At 40.4% G+C, this 10,576-nt stretch overlaps 1 long non-coding RNA gene across 1 annotated transcript in view; it reads right to left on the bottom strand.

Annotated features, from left to right (window-relative positions):
* The window catches only part of LOC125483667, an 8,397-nt gene extending 3,436 nt beyond the window's left edge, over nucleotides 1–4,961 (bottom strand). The window contains exon 1 of the long non-coding RNA XR_007262612.1: nucleotides 4,583–4,961. This is a non-coding gene — a long non-coding RNA (uncharacterized LOC125483667). The remainder of the gene's footprint in view (nucleotides 1–4,582) is intronic.
* Between the last annotated feature and the right edge of the window lie 5,615 nt (nucleotides 4,962–10,576).

The following is a 10,576-nucleotide window of genomic DNA, read 5'->3' as shown; positions in this document are numbered from 1 at the left end:
TCTACACTTTGTTCTCAGATTTTCCAGCATCTGCAGTTCCTACTATCATGTGATATTACATCACTTCCTATTACGTTCCATCCCATGATTACAAATATATTATTAATCCTAACCCTATTGCATGTCACAAAATCAAAGCCTTGTATGATACAAACAAGTACATGAATGACTGAAATCAAAAAATCGTCACTTTCAATTCCACGCTGCGAGGCACAATGAAGGTGTGAAGTTGTATAAAGTCTGGACATTTTCCTAATCTTTGTCATGTAAACATGGCGCTAAAACAAAACCTGTTGATCGTGCTTCTTGTACATTATGACAAAACTAGGAAAACTGCCCCTCCAATCATAAAGACAATGTATCTCATTTGTTGTCCAGTTCCTTTTGACCTAAAGCAATGCTTCCCAAATTATTTTCAACCTAACACCATTTGACACTTAAAAATTAACATGCCCATGAATAAACAGGAATACAGCAGCAAAGTAACATTCAGTATATTAAAAAAAAAGTTTACATGTTATGAATAAACATATATGAATGTGAGAATATGCTTTTAATGTATTTTGTAAACACCTTTATGTTTTAAGGTTTTAGGCTAACTCTTGTACTTCCCTTAGAAGACTCAAGCCCCATCAACTCACCCCAGTAAAGTTGCCAGTTTCAGGTAAAAAGGTGCCTGGAGTAGTGTTATTGTAAAGCCTGAAGCTCACCCGCATGACCTCCTGGTTTCGGTCTCTGAGTCAGACAGGCTGTTCTCACCATGCTAAACAAAAATACAAACATCCAGGCCTAGTCAGCATTTGTGGTACATTTTTCCTCCTTGAATTTTATGCACAGTCTCACACCTCCAGTAACTCTCTGCCAAAACCCTCACTCAGTTCCACTGCATCTAATCATAAGCTGCAGTGTCTCGAGCATGGGTTTCTCTTCCCAACCTCGCTGTTATGAAGATTCAGCTTTGGTCTTTTCTTCATCATTAACGTGCCATCCCTTGGCAACATCACAAAAACTTGCAGCCAGCTTCCACAACCTCATCGACAGTACCCGGTTCTGTTTCTCAATCAAATTGCTTATCACTTGGAGAGGCACTTGTAGGTCGAGCTGTCCCTATGCATCTGTTGCCCTTGACTTATTTTCTTGCAGCAGTTGCAAGTTTGGAAGGTGCTGTCAATAGAGCCCTGGGGAGTTGCTGCAGGGCATTTTGTAGATGGTAAACATCGCTGCCATTGTGTGCTGGTGATAAAGGGAGTGAACTGAGGGGACAGTCACTCCATCTGTCAAGCAGGCTGTTTAGTCCTAAATGGCTTCAAGACTTTTCGTGTCGTTAGGGCTGCACTCAGCAAAGTATTCCATCATAGTCATAGTTTGTGCCTTGTGGATGGCAGACAGACCTGGGACTTCAGGAGGAGAGTTACTTGCTGTAGAATGCCCAGCTTCTGACCTTGTCTTGTACCCACAGCATTTGTACGGCTTATCTGAATTCAGGGATGCCATGTGTGTTGGAAAGCCAGAGGGCTGATGATGGCACTTGCCTGATAACTGTTAAACCAATTAACTCACTCACTGTTTTCAGCGCTCAAAGTTGTATTCCAACAAATATATTTCACTATATGTAGTGGGATTACTGCCTAATAGGAAACAAGAACAGCATATCACACGGAAATCTTTTACCAGATCTGACCTTCTACCTACTGGTACCATCAGCAGCTCAGGCTAACTTAATTTAGGATATTTGGTCGGCATGGACGAGTTCAACCAAAGAGTCTTTTTCCGTGCCGTACATTGCTATGACTGTATCCAACATCTACTGCCTGCCAGCAAGTGCTAGGATGTTACTCTCAGTTATCATAATGCTTAGACATGGACTGAAGGCAACCCACAGCAAAAACGTGCCTTAAAAGAACAGATTTTTAATCACAGTTTAAAAGCCAACAAAAAAAAATAGAGACGTGCTTTCCTTCAATATCCGTCCTCCCACCAGAACACTTGGCTGACAGGTTTGATATCTAGAGCAAGTGACTGAATAATGTAAAACCTGAAATAAATTGTACATTTGGCACATTGTGATCTGTACTTTGTAATATCCCTTCATAGTTGTCCTCAAATTTTGCCTGAACCCATCAGTATAATTTCGCATTGGTAACTAGGTTAGAAATCACTCTCTTTGACACCAACTAAGTTAAATACACAGACAAAACACATTGGTCCCCTGGTTACAACCACCATGCTAAGCCATCAAGTACCTGTAAAATACGATTTAAGTGCTAACACACTTATTTTAAACACACAGTCTCTCAGCCTGAAACCTGGTCAGATTTTACTTTCATCTCCGATCTATTAATGCATTACTTTGCTTACTAAGACAGCATCACATAAATTTGAGGCACAGATTTCAGCAAAAAGATCAGACCAAAGGACATGTAATGTCTAAGATTTTCTCACAGGAGATCAAAACAATCTCTACTCCATTCAACAAATAACATTTCATGCACTTACAATATGGCATTCAGGTGAACCGTCATTTTTGCAACACATTTTTTAAAAAAAGTAATTAGTTATGCACATAATTCTCAGACAGCACTATGTACACAAGAAAGGCCATTCAACTCACACTATTTTGAACAGCCGTAATGCTTTTACTTCAACTTCCCTGATCATTAGGTCGCTGTCATCATCCATCAACTGCAATGCAGTGCCTAAGAGGATGGTGGAAGCAGGCACAATGGAAACTTTCAACAAAAGAACAGCACAAACACTTGAGAAATAAACAAACCTTGCAGGGCTTTGGGAAACAGCACAGGACGGAAAAGAATCGCATAGTGCTTTCAAAGATCACCAGCACAATGGGCTGACCGGCCTGCTTCTGTGCTGTTTAAATCTATGTTCTTAATATCTGATTAAATTTTCTTTCAGCAATTTATCATGACGGACTTACTTTCCTGGTTTAAACCAAGAATACATATTATTATATATGATTCACTGTTTCTCCAATACTCAGTTTGACACAAAAACAAAACAAAACATCACACGTGCAAACAAGAATCTTGAAAGGTTCCAATACTTCAGTGAGAACGAGCATGAGATGAAGTTGCTCTTAAAGTGAACCTTAGCTCTTAAACTGGGTCAGAAGCTAATCCTACACCAGTCACAGCACTTGTTCATGGCTGTTTGGTCACTTCTAACTGAGTTTTAGTTAGCTGATGTATTTCATTCTACAATCGCTCGTACATTCACAGTGTTCATCTTAACCGTACCGACTGCTGAGTAATACTAAATGATGGCCATTGCATAAAACCTATTTACAGGATATTGGGGCGCATTGGTAATGTCCCAGGCTGGAAGGTCCAGCTTGGGTTCAAGTCCCACTTGTCCCGGAGATGGGTGATACCACATCCGAACAGCTCCTTTCCTGTTTTAACCCAAGCTTCGCCAGCACTTCTAGGTTCACTCCAAGTTTTGCATACACCCATTCCGCCTGCTCCGAGAGAACAGACAAGTCAATTTCCTCTTTGCGCCATTCATTACATGGAGACTGCCGCCGGGGGCCTATGAATATCACCTTCTTCCCCCGAAGGCGCTAACCTCCCGTTCAACTCCTCAGTTAACAAGCGTCCACTCTGACCACAGGATCTGGGAACTAAATTGCACTCTGATACATCTGGTCACGAGTTGAATGCATTTCAAACTTCTCCTACTAATTAAAATTAATATTAGTCCCCGCCAAAAGTCGCTGTTCCTTTGGGTTTAATCCAGAACCCATCACACGTCGCTTCTCAAGTCAGAAGAGGTTATTTTCCGCTCAAGTGTTGTCTATTTCAGCTTGGAGATCCACACGCGCCCTGGTCAGATACTGTACCTTACAGAGCTTCAACGGAGGAGGCGGCACAGCACAAAAGCCTCCCCTTGTGGTATATCTCTAATCCCGTTAGTTCACACAAAAACAGTCACCAATTTCAAACGTGAACCCGCCTTCACAAAAAAACCCACCCAGGGTAACTTAGCAGCCATTCCCATGTGATGTACAGAACAAAACCTCTCCTTCCGAGATGTAAACATGCTCTTTAGAGATTAAAACTACACAGAATTTTCTATCTGTTTTAAAAAAAAGACTTGTTTCCCCAAAATGAATTCCCCCCTCAAAAAATACCTTATCGACTTTGAAATACTTGAGAGAAATCACAGATAAAAGGCAAAATAACTCATGTTTACCCCATCTGCCTGGAATGAATAACCTGATTCATTGTATAATCAGCAAACATTTTTTTTAAAAAAAGGGCCTTCTTCAAACAGCAAACCCTTCCAGCTCAGCGCACTGTTAAGTCCCATTGCCTTTTCCCCTTTCCCACCGAGTGTTATGCCAACATTGAGGAGCCCGGGCCCCTGCTGGAGTTAACGGTAAAGCAGATGGGGGTGGATAGTAATGATGTCTAAAGCCGCCGACCGCTATTTCCTGGGAGGAGCAGCATCAACAACAAGCAGCAGCAGGGCCGGCTACAGAGAGCTCCAGCTTGGTATACACTGCTCGTCCCTGCCCGCACAGAGGAGTAAAGCAGCGATACACACACAGACACAGGGTACAGACCTGCCACTCCGGGTCAGGGAGGTTCCGGGCTCCGCTCAGCTGCTTGAGATCGCTTCCTTTCCCCGTTTGGTTGAAGGATGTTTTCTGTGTATGTGAATATGCACATTAGACGGTGGATTCACTGGTATTTGATCGCGTCAGGCAGTATTCGGCGGAAACAGGAACTCCGAGGGGGCTGTATGTGTGTGAGGATCACAGATCAGCTCCAGGGACCTTCCGTGTAACGGGAGAGGCAGCGATACAGCAAGCTGCCAGAGTGTAAGTGAGCAGAGAGAGAGGGGGAGCACTGAGTGGTGCTCTAAGAGCTCAGCCCATCTCCCAGGCACACAGACTGTGCGCATGTCTCCCCCCACCCCACACTTTCCAATCGTGTTCTACGCCAGGAATCACATGGGGGGGCTGTGCGCTGAGAATTTACAACACAAACTGTTCGAAATCGCGTCCCGCCCTGCTCCTTACTTACAGTTTCATGCGCCGTAAACATGTTTCACTGGCTGTGAAGGAGTATTATCAATTTACCCTTTTGAGAAGCTGAACAAGAGATGACTTTGCAGAGAAACTGAAACGTGCTATTTCGTTAGCATTTCCAGCATATTTATTCTGAACTTTTTTTTGCTGTTGAAGCGCATCGTGAAATTTATTTAACTCCATCCAAGCGCCTCATTAGACTGCAGTAAATGATCCACGTGCTTCTAAACTTCATATTCAAATATGAATTTACATTGCTGGAGGAGGCGCGAAAGACTTGATAAAGAATCTTGCACTGCAATAATTTGTTGTAAACACCTGCCTGAGTTACCTATTTATTAAAGTCAATCTATGAACCAGGGTTCAAAAGATTTGGTTTCATCATTGTGACAAAACAAGTGAAGATGTTATCTATATTAAACAAGGGAAATAATATTATTACCTATCTGTCAATTTGATATGATACACTTCATTGATTACTCATTGTGATACGCTACATTCCTATTGCAAAATCAGAATACACAGTAAAGGAAACAAGTCCTATATTCCCCTATAAACACCCTTTAATTGACTATATATTGAGGACATGCATATTATACTTGCTTTTTTTTTATTGGTGAACTGTTTGGCATTAAAGTGGTACCAAACGGAGTATTTGTATTCAAATGTGCGATAATACATTTGCTTTCACAAATCATTATCATTAAGTCTAATGTACTGTAACTCCACGGCAATAATTATGTCTTCTCTTAATATAAAGCTGTTAATAATTCATGGCAGTGGAACAGTTGCACTTTATTTGATAAAGGGACGCAATATTTCCAACCAATTTGTTGTAGTAAAGCATTTGTTTTGTTAGAAACATGCGGTTGCATGCATTCATGATAATGAGTCTTAGAAGCAAATACGTGAGAATGGATTATAATGCAGATCCTCTGTTTGTATCAGTATAACCCTGGATACTTTACCCAAGTATCAGAAAATGTGTTATCATTTTTAATGTTTGTATGGACTACTTTTTTATAATTCTATATTCTAATGTTTAATCTTCATCAATTAAGAACAACTCTGTATCATTTATCTATGTAACAGCTTATACAGTTACAACGTTATCTGTTATCTTCCATGTGTTTGTAACAAAATTCAAATAACTGTACATGAAAATTGCAACAGTAGAATTGCAGTATCACTGAATAGCAATAATGCTTCTGTAATAAACTCATTCAATCCCACTCATAGGGACTAGGCAAGTTTGAGTTCTAGTTCAGCTTTTGGTGCCAAAATAAAACATTATCCTGAGGAATGAATCAAATGTGTAATGAATTAACCCCCGTTTGATATTGGCATCATAGAGATGGACAGTGTCTCTGCATTTACCCTCACAATTTAGCATGAAAAATGTAAATTGTTGGAGACAATCCCAATGGGAAAGCAGCATGGCCATGTGATGTCACAATTTGCACCACATTTACAAGTGGGGAGAAAGTGATCTTGTCACCTCTAAAATGTAATTTATACTTTTATTCAAATGCAGAAGAATGGGTAAGACCTCATTTTATGGGGAAGTGAGTATTCATTCACTCACAATGGAACTGCATATGGGGCTGTGGAAACAGCTTCGGAATAAGTGACACCATGTCCAATATAAATATTCTGCTTTTGGTGATTATTTACTGAGATTGATGTCATAACAAGGCCATAAACATCTCACATTGATGCTACTTTCTCCTACATTTATTATTTATGCAGATTGCTGAAACATATTAGAAAACAACAGCTCTTGCAGTCCATGCTGCAGTAAATGCTGATGATTATTGTTTGATTTCTGTTATGTTGCAAACTCTGAGGATCACATTTCTGTGAGGATTCAGCATTTTTTAAAGCAACTGATAAAAACTTCGTAATACAAGAGCCTGGAACATGTGGCAGGGTGTTAGTAAAATTATATAATGCTGGAACATCCCCAAGTCACAGACATGGTAGAATGGAAATTCTCATTCCAACCTCCGCCTGTATTTCTTGATGAACCACTGATGGGTCTATTGTGTCTCGTGTGTATCAAAAAAAATGTAGCCCCGCAAAGTCTTCAGAGGTGACAAAACATCAAGCTTCTGCTGAAATTCAGATGTCTGTCAGACTTCACACTCCTGTTGCCCGTGGAGAAATTTCAAAATCAGTAGATCAGTTTGTTCACCAGGATTGAAATACTAGGTAAAATCATTGATAAGTTAGAACTACTGTCATGTGCAACTTCATTTCACAAGAAAAGCAATTGATTTGTAGAATAAATTACTCAGAAAGACCATTCAATGGGATAAATAACTAGTTTGAGGAATAATTGGAACGGGAGGCAATAGCAATGATAGGGAGTTGAGCAACCCGTGAGTAATGGACTGCCACAGGGATCAGTGTTGGGGCCGTAATTCTTTACAATATATGTTATTATCTTGGATGATGGAACTGGATGTGCTATCATTAAGTTTGCAGATGACACAACAATCGATGAGTAGTAATGAGGAAGACTCAAGGAGGGAATATAGACAGGTTAAATGAGAGGCCAAAGTCATGGCAGATGGAATATAGTGTTGGAAAATGTGAGGTGCTACCCTTTGGTGGGAAGAATAGAAGAGCTGAATATTATTTATCTTGGGAACGACTGCAGAAAGCTGCAGTATAGAAGGATTTGGGGGATTGTAGGGCATGAATCGCAAATAGGTGGCATCCAAGTTCAGCAAGTCATAGGGAAGGGAAATGGAGTGCTGACCTTTGTTTCAAAGGAAATGTCATGCAAAATAGGGAAGTCTTGCAAGACTATACAAGGCACTGGTGAGAGCACACCTGGAATTCTATGAACAGTTTTAATCCATTATCTAAGGAAAGACAAAGTGGCATTCGAGGCAGCTTCGAGGAGGTTCACTCAGTTCATCCTGGTTATGGAGGGATTTTCACATGAAGAGAAGTTGAGTGGATGGCCTTGTACTCATTGGAGCTTAAGAGAATGAGAAGAGTCCTTATTGGTATTATATAAGAGGTTTGACAAGGTTGATACGGAGAGATCATTTCCTCTTGTGAGACTGGACCAGAGGGCAGAATCTCACAGTTAGAGGTCAAACATTTAATACAGAGAAGAGGAGGAATTTCTCTCACAGGGTGGTGAATCTGTGGAATTTTTTTTTAACCAGAAACAATTGTTGAGGTTTGATTGTTCACTATATTCAAGGCTGTCACAGACTGACTTCAAATTGTTACGGGGACCAAGGATTATGAAGAAAGGGCAGGGAAGTGAAGTTGAAGATGATCAGATCTGCCATGATCTCATTGAATGTCAGAGCAGACCCAAGGAATCAAATAGCCTACTTACACTCGGACATCTTATGGTAAATCAAATAGATCTTAAAGGAAAGACTTGTGTAATCTTGTAGTTTGTGCTGGAGCTGAAAACGCTTACTTTTTTATGCTGTTTGAAATGAATAATGTTTTCGGGTTTTGTACCACACTCTCACAGTGTTTCATTTGTAATTACTCAATATTTAAAGAGATGCACTCCAAAATTGAATATATTAGTAGCATTTTCAGTTAGCAATTTCTTGTACTTGAATAGAGGCTTCTGATTTTGGAATGATCCTTTCTCTGGTTGTTTGCCTGTTATAAAAGACTGTCCAAGTTCTCGAGATCTCTTGAAGCTTAATTCTCTAAATGGCTTTTTCTGGAATCAGATCTTCTTTGGGCTGTTATACATTTGATAAACACACATCAGCCTCCAGCAGTTCTGTCCCTTATGAATTCTGAGGTTTACAGCCACCATAGTCACATTTCTCAATGAAACGCTTCTATTAAATCTTGCTTTTTCAAGAATTTTACCAGTTCTGAGATTGAACTAATTGTCGAAAGCTTTCAATACCTCTTGAAATGTGTCTGTTGCTTCTCTTACTCCTCAGTGATATATAATATCACCAATTATGCACTCAGCCGTGTATAGAAGTAGATTTACTTGTTCTGTTTTGGATTTAGCATCTGACTTGGAAGCTATTTGGAAGATTTCCACATTTTCAATCTGTTTGGCCCTGCTGTGGAATTAATTCTTCCTGGCAATATTATTGCTGATGTCATGTCTTTCTGACATCATTAAATATTTTGGTTGCTCAGAAAAAAACTTGTATTTCACATAAATGCAGTTCTTCTGCTTGGGCCTTGGAGCATTTTCTAACATTTTGCACCTGAAATGGAGAAGTCCAAACTCCTTGTGAAATGGAGGATAGCTGCTTTTTGTGGCTAAAATGACAGACTTGCTTTTCTTGCAGGTTCACTGTATGAACTCCCCTGTGCTTGACTTCATTATGATTCCCACCTTATATACTGTTTTACACTGCCACTCTTTACAGATTAAATAAATTATTTTTGACTTTATTGAAGCTCCTATGAAACATCTCCTGCTTTATCTGCATCTGAAAAATGTCTCCCAAACTTCCTGTCTCTGTTAGACTGGGTCTGCTCAGTCTTTAATCATGCCCACATATGGCTTTAATGACTAGCTTTGCAATGTCCCTGGGTCTTAAAATCAGATTCAAAGTTCTTTCATGGCTGTCTAATTCCATTTCTGATGCTGAACTTTGTGCTATCCACATGCTATGTTGGCAGTGCTCAATTTAGTCCAGCCTGGAACACTCTGCCATTTTATTGTTTCCCCTGACACACCTGGAATTTCCTGCTTTACTCAATTGTCTGCTCACTTACTGACTCAGGACTGCTGCCACAGACCACCAACTTGCATTGCAACCTGTATCTGCTTCAGAATTACTAATTCTCCCTCTCCAGGGAGTTGCTAACTCTCCTGTTGCAACCTGTCTCTTACCAGGTCTGAAATGCTTTCACCATTCACTGGACTAATCTTCTTTGTTGAGGATTACCACAAGCATTTCTATTCAAACATTATTTTACGTCATATTATGATGAATATCAGAAATATAGATTCAATAGTTTGACCTAACAACGACCTTACAGACACTCAAATCTTTGTGAAGGAAGAGTCACCCTGTTTCACCTCTACAGTTCCTTGTTCAGTTGGCATGACTGCAATTGGTTCCTGGAGCTTCCTTCTTCCTGACTTCTAAATGTTTTCAAATGAAACAAATGGGTTTTACACACTATCAGCTTCCAGCAGTTTTCTCCTTCTGATGTTTCCCTCTCAACCATTTGGGATATTGCCCCTGGAATCCCAGAGTTATTACAGTGCAAGACGAGACCGTTCAGCCCAGCCCTGGAACTGTGAAACTAACAGTGTATTTTTCACTCTGACTGTACCTGCCTAACATTCTGGATGGCTGTATCTTTCAGTCATACTAAAATCCTATCATGAGATAACAACAGTATTTTTGTCTTTTGGGGGACAGCAAGAACTGCCGCTGCTGGAGTCAGAGACAACACAGTGTGGAGCTGGAGGAACACAGCAGGCCAGGCAGCATCAGAGGAGCGGGAAAGTTGACGTTTCCGGCAGGGAACCTTCTTCAGGAATTCTGAAGAAGGGTC

The sequence above is a fragment of the Rhincodon typus genome, chromosome 8, assembly GCF_021869965.1.
Source record: "Rhincodon typus isolate 14 chromosome 8, sRhiTyp1.1, whole genome shotgun sequence".
In the NCBI taxonomy this organism is placed as follows: Eukaryota; Metazoa; Chordata; class Chondrichthyes; order Orectolobiformes; family Rhincodontidae; genus Rhincodon; species Rhincodon typus.
Note: the sequence above shows the minus strand (reverse complement) of the source record. Positions and strands in the feature narration are given on the sequence as shown.